This window comes from Xyrauchen texanus, chromosome 7 (assembly GCF_025860055.1).
Source record: "Xyrauchen texanus isolate HMW12.3.18 chromosome 7, RBS_HiC_50CHRs, whole genome shotgun sequence".
In the NCBI taxonomy this organism is placed as follows: Eukaryota; Metazoa; Chordata; class Actinopteri; order Cypriniformes; family Catostomidae; genus Xyrauchen; species Xyrauchen texanus.
In genome coordinates, this window is record NC_068282.1 from 18,291,729 (window position 1) to 18,305,393 (window position 13,665).

The following is a 13,665-nucleotide window of genomic DNA, read 5'->3' on the forward strand; positions in this document are numbered from 1 at the left end:
TTAATGCATTGTTTATTTAACTTGTTAATATTATCATAGTTTTAAACATGTAATCATTTCCATTTTTATAATGGATTTTCATAGTTTTGTAGTAGATAGTCCCCCCGCAATTGTTTAGTTATGTTTTTTTTTTGTTTTGTTTTTTTAATCTAGGGACATGAGATACAAATTAGCTTGTGCTCTAATCTTTATGTACGATGCATCTTTTTCAGTTTTTTTGCTGAAAACATGTTTTTGTATTGTCCGTATACAAATACATACATGAATATAAACATATTAAATGTTTGGGTCAGGAACAAGGCTAAAACAGTCAAATGCAAAAGACATTTGTAAAGTACCAAAATCATGAAGGCCTGGTTTATTAAAAGTTTATTAGACAGTATTACAAAAAGTTCAAATCAGTTAGTGTGTTTATGCAGTACACACTCACTCACTCACTCACTCACTCACTCACTCACTCACTCACTCACTCACTCACTCACTCACTCTCTATTTATGTTTTTATTGTTAACATGCATTCGTATATTTTATTCTTGGATGCCCAAACTCAAGTTGGGAACTTCAAAAAATCTCCTTCATGTTAATTTATAACCACATATGTTTCTTAAACAATTAGGATAGACCATATAAAAATGTTGTCTAATTTTAATATATCTGAAATTGGTGAAAAAAAGTACATTTTCCTAAATATTATCACATGATCATTTATTTCAAGTCTTAGCCCGATACACGTGTGATGGGTGAGCCTACATGAGATTGAGTTTGTCCTCATAAGACACAGAAAATCTTACACATGCAGGCACAGAGCCTAGTACCTGGTACGAGGCTCAGAGTCTCCAGAGTACAAAGTGGATGAACACCACTGGTGTTACTATGAATACTTTGGACACCATGTTTATTCACCTGCTTGTTAGGGAGGGAACATCCCCCATTTGGTCTGAAAGTAAACTTTTGTGGGTGCTCCTGCCGTGAGGCTGCTCATCCTGTGGTCAACACACCCACAAGGCCTACTCAAATATTGGGTTAAGACCTTGGGGACGGCTGATACACACCCTACAGCCTTTGACAGTTGCTGCCTAATGGCCATTGTGTTCATTGTCCAGGATGACTGCTGTGCCCTCACCAGACCAGGACCTGCCCTTTGCAGCCAGGAGACAAGAATGCTGTGTGTAAATATGTGGATGGGTTGGTGTGTGCCAAGACTGTGCGTGTGTGTGTGTGTGTACGGGGGGGTGGTGATTGCTAGTTTGTGTACCCATCACTGTCATCCTGTGCTCAGGAATGTTTGCTCTGACAATAGAGAGCAACTGTAGTCTGTCTAGTCCAAACCCTCTCCAGCCTCAACTCAAACAGCACTTGCAAAGCAAGAGGCTCTTCTTTAACTGAGAGACGTTGCCCTTCTGTAGGATGGGGAAGGTAAATAATTACAAGGCTTTAATAGGTGGATAATGTGCTCCCAGGGTGCCTGGACTCACCCTGAGCAAACAGGACGATTCACCAGCTTTTATTCTCTGCACATCCAGTACATGTCATGACGTATTAACAGGAAGTGCGATCTGTAATCTGTTAGAGGCAAATCCTGTTCATCCTTTATAGTTGCTATGTTCAGAATGGAGTACTAGCTTAGTACTTACTAGAATACTATTACTTATTACTGAACATTACTGAAAAAAATGCGTTGAATTTAAATGATTTAATCATATACATTGTTTCCACATGAAGTCCCAAAATAACAACATTAAATGCTATTATGTAATTTTTCTCATTTTGCTCAAAAATGCATAAAATTACCCTTAATTTCAAGATGTTTACTCTCCACATCAAGCCACATGCATGGCATGCTGGGAACTACAAATTATCTGCCCAAATCCCCTTGCTCATGTTGTTGAACACACTTGATTAGTCACCTTAAATGATGTAATCTAGAGTGCACATTTTAGAGAATTGCATTAATCAAAAGCAAAGAAATTAAGTTTAGAACAGACACTATTTTGATGTGTAGATCACAAATAATATGTTTTGGTATGATAATATGAGTGCCAGCACGCTTTTGGTTTTAGCTCTGGAAGTTTTTTCCTATAAATTTTTTTCCATTTGAGATTTTAATAAATTCCTTTATAATAGAGTTTTAAACCATGAACCAAACCAACCAGCATTAACAACTTTGAGTTTAAGTAAAAACGTTATTTGAAATTTAATGAGATATAACTACGATGCCATTGCGAATGATGTAATAGAATTTTAAATGAAGAAAAAAGTTTATTATTAGGTATATTTCTTCCCCAGGTATCCCGCTATTAAATATTATTATTATTATTATTATTTATTTATTTATTTTTTAATGGAGATGAAATTACATATATTGGTGGCTTCAGCCGAAGCATATGCCATCGATTAACAACCTTGGACCTCACGGTAGTTCTGGCTAAAATGTATAAGTTATTAGACGATTCGGTAACACTTTACAATAACGTTCCATTTTTTGACATTAGTTAACATGATCTTACAATAAAAAAATATTTTGCAGCATTTATTAGGTTACTGTTAATTTCAAGATATAGTAATGCATTATATAAATTAAAATGTGTATAGATTATCATAAGGTAATGCATTATGAACATACATGAACTAACATTAACCAAGATTACTAAAAGCTGTTAAAAAAAAAAGGAAACCTTATTGTATAGTTTTAACTGTGATTTTTACTTCTGGAACCAGATTGTTGTGCTCTACTCCACTAAGTACCGTAAGTAAAAAGTAGTAAATTGTTGTCAAATGACCAAATCTTGTTGCGTGTTACTCCAAGACTTAATGGAGTTCTTAGATATGTCTTTGTCAGACTTATGTATCTCCTAAAATATGGGAGAAATAAAACAATGCAAGATAATAATTGACATCTACTGTATAAAACAAATGTAGATAGTTTGGTCTTGCAAGAATTTGTTATGAAATGTTTAGTTCATATGGAATCTCAGATTTTTTGATTGCAGACTTTGGTATCATGGCAAATCTAAGCATAGTTTGTGATATTATTGCTCTCTTCTGAAATTTTGTTGAAATCTTCTAAAAATAAGATTACTATGGTCTTTTCCCCTGGAGAACAAAAATGATAAGCAGGACACAGAAGCAAAATTCTCCATTTGATCTCTATGTAATCTCATTGCTGTCTAGGGGAAACAATCACAATGTTAAAGAAATTGTGTGTTATTTTTCTTTCCTATAGTTAGATCTACTTTTCGCTTGAGGTCATATGACTACACTTCATAATTTGTATAAATGCTGTAAATAAACCTCTAGATCCAGACCATTCAGAAATTCAAGGGCAAGGTTTCCTTTGTCATGGGTCAAGTTGACACATGCACACACTCAATTTCCAAAGCCTAAAGATAGAATTTCATAGTGACCAAGCCCTAGTCCTTATCCACTGCTTCCCAGGGCATCAGACATGACAGTTAATGACCTAGGAAAAGCCTGCTCATACTGTGCACTAAGCATGTTATGGAATAGTGCAGCAATTTGACATTTATTTATTACATAATTCACACAAACACACACACACACACACACACACACACACGAGAGACAGAGAGAGAGAGAAAAAAAACAACTGCATGTTCCAGCCTTACGGCCATCAAAGTTGCCCACCACCCAAGTCTAACGATTGAGGATTTATATGACCATGTGCACCTAAGCCAGGAGAGTGTAAGAGTCTTTGCTAAAAACCTAAAAGATTCATTACTCTGCAGAAATTCCCAATCTGCACCCTCACAACGTCGGCTTACAAGTTCCAACAGTCATTGCGGCAACCAACTGTCAATTACACAAAGGGGCCCAAAAACCAGACATACTCCAATAAGAAGAGAGCAACCAACCAGACCACAACACACTGAAGCCCAACCAAACTCTCAGCCCAGCTCCAGTCAACCTACAAACATGGACCCTCACACACAACAACAGGAGGCACCGGACAGAACAGCACAGCCCTTTCCGCAATCACAGCAGCTCACTTATGCTGATGTAGTGAAGGGCAAAATACACACGGACTCCTCAAATATTACAGAGGTGAAACATCTTCTACATCTCATCTGTAGAATACTGGGGTAAGCCATCTGGACCACCAAAACACCTCAATTTATTCCACTATGACTTCTTTCACTATAAGCTCTTGGAATATTCAAGGCCTCTACTCCACAATCTTAGGGGCCAAGACTTTAAAAACTGAGTTCCTGAAAAACATTTATAACCAGGACATCATTGTGCAGATCAGACGTGGACAGTCACTGCCCTTTAGGATACAGGGAAAGATTATTGCCATCACTTAAAACTGTAACGTAAAACGTGGAAGAGACTCTGGTGGGGGTCATCATTTGGTACAAAGAGACTTTAAAAAACAGCCTATCAATCATGAAAAAAGACTCATCACATGTTTGGCTTTAACTTATAAAAGGTATCATAGACTGCGATAAGGACCTTTACATCTGTGCAGCCTACATACCTCCATCAGAGTCTCCGTACTACAAGGACAATCATTTTGATCAGCTTCAGATGGAAACCAGCCAATTCCAGACTCAGGGGAATGTGATGTTATGTGGGGATCTAAATGCAAAGACAGGTTCAGAACCGGACACTATAGATACCCACGGGAATAACCACATAATGAAAGCCAACACACATCTAACCCCCACCATTACAACACGGAACAATCCGGACCGTACAGTCAACAAAAACGGTAAGGAGTTATTGTGTCTCTGTCGAGGCCTGGGTCTGTATATGCTTAATGGTAGGATCCGAGGGGACGCTTTAGGTCGATTCAAATACTGCTCAACTCTTGGGGCTAGTGTAGTCGACTATGCCATTACAGACATGGACCCCTCCTACATGCGTGCATTCACTGTCAGACCACAGTCAAATTAATGTGTTCCTAAAGTCAATCCAACACCATAGAACAGACCAAGAGCCCAGCAACCTGTTCCAACTAAACCCAACATACAAATGGTCCCCAAAATATGAGTCAGAATTCCTTAGTGCAATTAGTTCCAAAGAAATGTCCAACCTAATCAATAGATTTCAAACAACACGGTTTATGGCTAACAAGATCGATGTAAATTCCGCAGTACAACAAATAAATGACATTTATCAAAGATGCTCAATCAAAGCAAATTTACTCTGTACAAACAAGAAAACTAAACTTAAAACTGGGGATGAAATTTGGTTCGATAAAGAATGTAAAATTAAAAGAAAACTACTTTGGTTAGAGACAGATCTCTAACCAAAAACACAGAGAGCCACACAAATCTGAAACCAGACAAAACTATTGTGAAGCACTCAGGGATTATAAAAATACAATATGCCACAAAAAGCAACAACACCTAAACCACACTCTTAATGAAATTGAAGACTCAATTAATAATAATCAGTTCTGGGAAAAATGGAACAGTCTGAATAAACAAAGACAGGACATAGCCATACAAAACGGAGAATTATGGAAAGACTATTTAAAAAACTTATTCAAAGAAATTTCTCCAGAAAAGCATGCAAAATAAAGAGTCAACTGGAATCTACAATAAAAAATAACCAAAATCCTTTAGACTATCAGATTAGCAGAGAAGAATTGGCAGATGCAGTTAAGAAACTAAAACCCAGAAAGGCATGTGCATGGTCTAGACAACATTAGAACAGAAATGCTGAAGCACAGACCAGCAGTACTGCAGGAGGCCTTGTTAAAACTCTTCAATCTGGTTCTGCAGTCTGGCTACTTTCCTGACACCTGAAGTATGGGCTTAATACACCCATTATATAAGAGCGGAGACAAATTCGACCCCAATAACTACCGAGGAATTTGTGTGAGCAGCAATCTGGGGAAGACTTTCTGCTGTATCCTGAACGCCCGGATACAGGCCTTCCTTACCAAGCACAATGTCTTGAGTAAGAGTCAGATTGGATTCCTACAAAACCACCGCACCACCGACCACATTCACACGCTACACACGATATTCAACCAGCACGTGCATCAAAAAAGCAAAGGCAAGATTTATGCATGCTTTGTTGATTTAAAAAAAGCATTCGATTCCATCTGGCATGATGGTCTATATTATAAAATTCTACAATCCGGCATTGGGGATAAAACGTACGACACTATCAAATCTATGTATTCAGACAACAGGTGCACAGTTAAAATTGGCAATAAAAGAACAGAATTTTTCACTCAAGGGCGAGGAATGAGACAGGGCTGCAGTTTGAGTCCAACTCTGTTCAACATTTACATTAATGAGTTAGCAGTGCTACTGGAACAATCTGCAACAGTCTTACTCTAAATCATTATGAAGTTAAATTTCTTCTCTATGCAGATGATCTGGTGCTGCTGTCAGCTACTGCACAAGGGAAAAAAGAGAAAGCTAGAAGAGCATTCTATGCTATTAAGGGCAAATTTACCCAAGTTGACATTCCTGTAACAATCTGGTGTAAGATCTTTGATAGTATTATAATGCCTATTGCTCTGTACGGAAGTGAGGTTTGGGGTCCACTCTGTATGGCAGATTACTCAAGATGGGAAAAACACCCCATAGAATCCCTGCATGCAGAATTCTGTAGAAACATTCTAAGAGTTCAGAGAAGAACACCTACTAATGCATGCCGGGCCGAACTAGGCAGATACCCCCTTATTATACATATTGAAAAATTATCCCTCAAATATTGGACACACCAAAATTCAAGTTCCCCTAACCCACTGCAACATGAAGCCCTTAAAACCCAAGAGCTGAAGCCTAAAACCAGTCCCTTTTGTCAGCTGGCTCTGAAACTCATAAACCCACTAACAACTAACAAACACCAGTTTCAGACCAGCACTGCTGAACAAAACCAGATCAGAATAAACTAGGGATGCACCGAAATTTCGGCCACCGAACATTTTCGGCCGAAAATGGCACTTTCGGTTTTCGGCCGAAAATATGAGCAGAAAATACCTCCTCGCCCCGCCCTCAGTGCTCAGATTTCACTCTGGATCGATCTAGCCCTTATCACAGCGCTACCAAACAAAGGCCGATCATGTCAGCGGTGTGGAAATTCTTCAAAGTTTCTGATAAGGACATCATATTTGCGATCTGCAGTGTTTGTTCAGCAGAACTTTCAAGATATATATATATACAGAGTACAGCAAGAGATTCTACAGGAAAGCGCCCCGATCCACAGCAGTGCCACAACTAGTGCAGCTACACCACAAGTTGAGACGTATCTAGCTGAACTACGCCAGAAGCGACAATCTCCTTGACTACGGTCGCATAAACAAAGACCGCTTTCCTTTGCTTGCACGGATTGCGCACAGGTATTTATCTGCCCAAGCACCAGCACAGGGAGTGAGAGTCTATTCAGTGCAGCATCTCATGTTCTTGATGAGCTTTCTGACAGGAGAGACTGTCAGAAAGTTTAGCAACTTTTGTTCTTGAAGAGAAACCGGTCACTTGTAGTTAAATAGAAAGCGGTCCAATATGATGTGTATAGCAATTACATTACACTTGTTCTTCACTTGAGGATACATCTGTCGTTTACAGTTGAGGTTGGATTTAGTTCAATTACTGCTGTTTTGCACAATAATTTTCACTTAAAGTGTACATACGTTTACATAAACAGAATAGAGCACTGATCTATATATATAATTATATATTATAGTTATATATAGATCAGTGGAATAGAGGCCCTCTGCCATTCTGTGTTCTGCCTTTTTGTTTTAATTAAAATTACTGTTGCATATTTAAACTTTTTGAAAGATGTTAGCTAAGTTCATTACTTGACTGTTGTTTTGCATATAACAGTTTTCTAAAACTTTACATTATTTGGATAATTGTTAATAAAATCTGTAAAATTTGATTTTTACAGAACTGAATGAAGAATAATATTTAATAATGTTTTAATATATTTTTTGTCCAATATTGGTGTTATTTTCAATAAAGTGTGATTTATTTTATTGGTTTGTAGTTTTTCAATTCAGATTCATTAAATTCATGAAATTAATGAAAAGTATAATGTTAATACAATTATACACAAAATATAAATTCTTAAATAGGTAAAAAAAAAAAAAAAAAGTACGTTTCGGTTTTCGGCCAAGTGCATCCTGGATTTTCGGTTTTGGTTTCGGCCCAGATTTTAAATTTCGGTGCATCCCTAGAATAAACCAAATCATAAAAGAAAGCAAAAATTCATATTTGGACCATTGGGAAAATGAAAGTAAAAACCAAAAGCAAATTGGAATGTTATCGGGCCCTAAACAGAAAATATAATCTGGCAGAATATCTGCACACTGTAAGAGATCCAAAACAGAGACGGATCCTCACTAAATACAGACTCCGTGATCACAGTCTGGCCATAAAAAAAGGCAGACACAGACAAACATGGCTTCCAAAGGAAGAACGAGTCTGTGCTCACTGTGACACGGATGAGGTTGAGACAGAGACACACTTTCTCCTTCACTGTGAGAAATTTACAGAGGTGAGAGAGAAATACCTCCACAAACTCTCAAACCTCATGCCACAGTTTTCCAGTTTGGCAGAAACAGATCAGATGCTGGTGTTACTGGGGAGGACCATCATGCATCAGTTGCAGCAAAATTCATTTTTGAGATGCACACCCTCAGAAACCAATCACTGCCTTAATGTACTTCAGTCACAGTACTTTTATTTTCTTATATTCATAATATCCTGTTAAATGCTTATTTTATTTTATATTGTATAGTTTTTATTTTATTTTATTAATTACCTGGCAACTTATTTTAATTCTATCTTTATTGTTATTTGTTACTATTTTATTATTATTTGTCTTGTCATTATCTGTTTTGTGTATTAATGCTTTGGCAATATTGTATGTAAACACAATCATGCCAATAAAACTTCTCAAGGAGAACTTTGAAGATAGGGGTAAAGGTTATGGTGAATAGAGCATATTGGTAATGTTAGGTGGTATTACAGTTGGGTTGGCAATACATTTGAAGGGATCACATGATATATAACATAAAAGGTTTTCTATTAAATTAAAGATAATGTTCCTAATTGCAATGTGCATGAAGTCTATTGTTCTTCTATTAAAAACAAGACTGTGATTGGATACTGTGAGTAATCAAAGCCAGTACTGAGGTAAACTGGATTATTTGAATAGCATTTAGAATTATAAAGTGTCTTTTTACACATATAAAGGCCTCAAATGTATTTGGACACTTACGCCATACTTTAAATGTATATTCATTTCATTAGCTAAAAAATATAAAATCAAGTGGCATCTGCTAAGATCATTTATGCAATTACTTTTAACCAACCACTCTAAGATCATTTTTAGTGGATGTTTATAGCCAATTACCCTCAGATTCACTTAGGTGTCCTAGCGGAGTAACCAAAGTTGTGGTTGACCACCAAGGGCGAGTCTAGCCCCTTTTTAGGGGTGCTTCAGCACCCCTAAGAAGGAGCTCAGCACCCCTAAAACTTGGAGTAAGAAATGTTGTTATTCAAAAAATTTTGTTCGTCTTTGACAAGGTTAAATAATGTCCAAAACATACTCCGTAGTTTGTGGTTTAATATGTATGTGTTAAGGATGAAAATGAAAACACCCCCGCTTAGCAAATGGTATCATCCTCTTCTCTTCTTCTACTTCTCTGTACCTGCACCGCTCAGCACGACTGTCATCCAGCGCGAAACACACGCAGAGTGAGAACCCGTTATGTAGTGTTGAGAATCAGATAAGTTGCTCCAAAGCTGTCTCACACTTCTTTCCTTTTACCTAGAGTTGTTCCGATTCCGAAACCATATCGGTGAGTACTGGAGTCAGTATCCTGAAGCACCATGGTACACCTATAATAAGTGTTTATTTTCGGACTATTTTAGTCCAGCGGGTCGCCGTCGCTGTGGAGTAGCACAGCACCGGTTACAATGTTCTTCTGCAAGACACATGCAGTTCTGTTTATTAACTGCTAGAGCATGAAACAAAAACAGCAGCGCGACAAATAAACCGCGTACCTGTGTAGTGCGTACATGTGTCTCTGTTGGTAAAGTTTATTGTTAATTTAATACTCATTTTAACAATCGGGAATCATGTAAACCTGACATCACGTGCGTCTTTTCTGGTCAGTCGTCATGGAAACATGAAGCCCTGGCGTTTGCACCAGAGTAAAACAAACATATCACTGTGGCTTTTTAAATGAATTGTTATTCATTACTAGATTTATATCTGTTATTTTTCAGTTGTGGCTGACTATCAAACTAGACAATAAAAGAAAGTTTAATGTTTTTCTTTTGCTGTATTTATTCATTCCTCACACACAGAGGATTTAACCTGAACCAGGCTTAACTCCTGAACTCCTAGCATTACTCTCTCTCTCTCTCTGTGTGTGTGTGTGTGTGTGTGTGTGTGTGGCCTGCCAGTGAGCAATGGACATACGACAGTTCTTTAAAAGAAAAAAGACAGATTCAGGTGAGAGACTAGGGACAGTCCATAATGACCTCTGTCTTGTTTTTTTTTGTTTTTTTGTTCTTCTGAAAAGTGTTAAGCTAAAGTAACAGATAATGCAAACCAGCTATCTGTTGTTGTATCAAATTACTTATCTAGGCAATGGTCCCCTGCTTTTATTTTTTTTTTTTTATTTCAAACCCTCAATGGAGAATACTGCTTCTCTTGTGAAAGGAATTTGTGATTTAAAAAAGTTTCTAAGCCCAATAATAATAATAATAATAATAATAAAGACATTTAAAATGGCACGCCTCTGTGTGCCTTTTGATCATATCCTTAGAATCTGTAAATGGTCTCCATAACATTTTTGTGACATGACAAACTGACCTCAACTCTCCTGCCTACAATATATTTGTGTATGATTGTCAGTGCCAAGGGAAAGAGAGGGAGATGGTGAACGGGAAAGGGAGAGCATGCAGGAAGAACCAGGTGAGGAAACAACAACAATAAATTGACATATAGTGAATAGTGGCAAGCAAAACAGTAACTACTCATACTCCTATACTAACTTATTGGCATTAAGTAGCCTATATTACATTTACTTTTTGTAACATTATTTTACACCACATTTTTTCATAATAAAGGAGGAAAACAACAGGGAGAGTCCATAAGGGATGAGAGGGAATTGACTAGTGAAAGAAATGAAGAGACAGAGGGAGTGCAAAATAGAGACCACCAAGTCAAAGCAGCAGAGACAGAAGAGAGCTGTTCAGACTTAGGGGATAAGGACACTGGTCCTAAACAGTTAAAGCTGTCTCAATACCCTCATACTCAGTTTGGCACACAAAAAAAGAGACTTTCAAGAACCATTTTTTGTAAATAATTTACAGAAGATGAATTACATTTTGTTGTCCAAGTACCTGTTACTTTGTTCAATGACAATAAAGTTGAATCTAATCTATCTGATGACTGTTGATACAAAAGGAGGCACATGGAGTTAACGGTCAGGAAAACCAGCTGAGTGAAGAAGGTTTTGTGTTTGTTACAGGGGGCTGTCTGTGTGAACTCTCACAATTAAGCTGGTGCTCTGAAAAGGTCTAAAAAAAAAAAGAAAGAAAAAAAAATCTGGATTTTGGAGTTAGTTGAACCAATGTTAAAATGATAAAGTTATTTTTCAATAGACATATTTTTTATTTTTGTGTGAAAAGAGGGTGGGTGGTGGCAGTGGGGCTCATTGGGTGCTCAGCACCCCTAAAGCTCTGACCTTAGAATCGCCCCTGCCACTATAAGCATGTTCCACAGCCAGAAAGTGTCCAAAGAGTTTTTGACTTAATTGTGAAGAGTATATCTATTGCTTTATAATTTAAAATCTAACAAACAACATTTTGTGAAATGAAAAGTATGCTTGTGCTATATTCCTTTGAAATAAATTCCACTTGATTGATATTTTAGTATACAAATCTAATGCAATTATATTCATACATTTCTAAGTGTGGCTTATGTGTGCAAATACTTTTTGTGGCCACTGTAAAGTGATTAAAATTAATCAATGAACAAAGTTTGCACTAGTTATTTTGTACCCTCCCTGCAAATTGTTTCCCTTATAGCACATACTATTCTACAGGAAGCATTTACAGATCCATCTACAGACTTTTCCCCTGAAACAGGCTATTTGCCCCATGACAGTTAACTTTCCTCCACTGCTTATCACAAATGCTCCAAGTTCATCACAGGCTGACTTCCCCACAGGCACAGAAAATCTTCCCTGCTCCCAAAGGATCAATTAAGAGCCTACCTGCCTGAGGCCTAAGTACTCCCTCCACACCTACAGACCTGACCTCTCATCCCTCACACACAACCACTGTGCTGAATGAGAACACAAAGAAGCATCAGAGCGAGCCCACCCAACCCCCACAGCCCCAGGCTCTGCATTCTTGACAGGAAATGACCAAACAGACCACCAGCTTACGGCTGTAAGGAACAAGGGAATGGATCCAGTCACTGGGTCATTACAGAGGGAAAGCTGGGCAAACTTAGCCAGCTGCTGTCTGTTGGGGGAGGGGCTTCATTGAGGATGATGCAAAGGTACCATGTCTTGGCACAAAGGGTCAAAGGTGAGGGTCTTGGTATGCAAACAAACATCACGTTATGGGATTTTGTGAAGCAAAGAAGTAGATTACCCCCCGTAAAAAATATTGTATTATTTACTGACTCTAGTGTCATGTTTGATATTTGTTTAAGAATCTTTACACATCCTTTTCCATACAATGACAGTTCATAGTGACCATGTCTTTAAAGCTAAATTAAACACCAACAATAAACTCCATACAATTATCATAGAGTTCTCAGTATGACTCGCACTATATTACAGTTCTTCTTAAGCTATATACAATAATAGCTTTGTATGACGAACAGGTTAAAATTTAAGTCATTATTCAGACTTGTCTTACACTCTGCAGTAGCTCTGAAATAAAATACAGCACCTATGGCACAGGCTGGACATCAAAGACATCCATCATTATTGATTCTCAGGTTTCTTGTGACCAAACGTTATTGGTGACAAACCAGGCACAACACATCTGATGGCGCCATATTAGAAATGAGGGCTTCGGTGCAGGGAATGATTATTAGTGAATAACAACATACATTTTGAGAAGTACAGTATGTCAGAATACTGTGTATTTATGAAACAGTATGCAAGAAATACCCGGATAATCTACTATTCGCGGTGCGATTCAGAAGTGCGCATCTATTGGACACTTAAAAATCCAATGATGTCTCGGGAGATGAGGAGATGTCACGTTCAAAACGTTGGATTTAAAAAAAACGTGGAGAATCACGAGTCAGATGGCTCTTTTCAACTGCAAGTGCTATATTTACCAAGAAAGTTCCTTGTGCATAAAAGATGCTTATTTAACAAAACCAGAGTAAATTATTTTCATCTTTGTAGTTATGTTATATATTTGTGTTATGGGGCAATGCCCACATTACAGGAAGAAGTATGTCCGGAAAGTATTCATACAACTCACAATCTTACCTAAAGAAACATACTGTTTAACAAGCTCAGAAGTGTGAACTTCATAAAATGCAGTGCATAATCTGATAGTATGCGATTTCGGACAGTTCGGAAATACTTTTATGCTGTTTTTGTACTTTCTGTAATTTAACAAATGTGGTCACTAAGAATTGTTGTTGTAATGAAAAGAGCCATGTAATGATTCATCTACATTTCTGTGATGA